This window comes from Octopus sinensis, linkage group LG5 (genome assembly GCF_006345805.1).
Source record: "Octopus sinensis linkage group LG5, ASM634580v1, whole genome shotgun sequence".
NCBI classification, from domain to species: domain Eukaryota; kingdom Metazoa; phylum Mollusca; class Cephalopoda; order Octopoda; family Octopodidae; genus Octopus; species Octopus sinensis.
This window is the reverse complement of record NC_043001.1, coordinates 108,000,359-108,001,217: the sequence shown is the minus strand read 5'-3', so window position 1 is coordinate 108,001,217 and position 859 is coordinate 108,000,359.

The following is an 859-nucleotide window of genomic DNA, read 5'->3' as shown; positions in this document are numbered from 1 at the left end:
ATTAACATGCCGGACAAAATACTAAGCGACATTTCGTCCGTCTTTACGTTCTGACTTCAAATTCCGCCGAGGTCGACTTTGCCTTTCATCCTTTCGGAGATTGATAAAATAAGCACCAGCTGTGAACCGGGGTCGATGTAATCCCCCTGAAATTGCTGGCGTTGAGCCAAGCTTTAAAAGCCGTATTATTTATTATTATTTTTATGTTGTTGTTGTAAAAGAGACGGCCCCAAAGTTATTGAGGCGGACTACTTCATCGAATATATTCAACTATTAGTGACGTTTATTGTAGAAATAGTGGCTTCAAATTTTGGAACAAGGCTATCAGTTCTGAGGAAGGGTAAGTCGATTGCATCGACCCCAGTTCGCAACTGGTACTTGTTTTATCGACCCCAAAAGGATGAAAGGCAAAGTTAATCTTTGAACTCAGAAATGTAAGGATGGGCGAAATGTCGCTAAGCATTCTGCTCGGCGTGCTAACGTTTCTGCCAGCTCGTCGCCTTATATTCGTTTCTACTCTAGGCACAAGAAGTGTTTTGAATTTAGGAATATATTTCGTAATGTCGTTGTTACTGGCCCCAGTACTAAAACAAATATCGGAAAGATTTTTGTGGCTTCATGTTGACTCACCCGCATTTCATATTTTGGAATCTGTTTAAAAGAACCCTCCTATCTTAGTACTATACAGGAAAGATGATCTGATATTTATAACGTCCAGAATGTGGCTAAATTTAGGGAAAACATTACTAGGCGTATTGAAGGAATTTGAACTCTTATTAAATCCCATGTGGACTGTCCTGTCATAGACGACAGTGAGGATTCTGTACTTTCTTACTGAACAACCGGCACAGAAGATTTG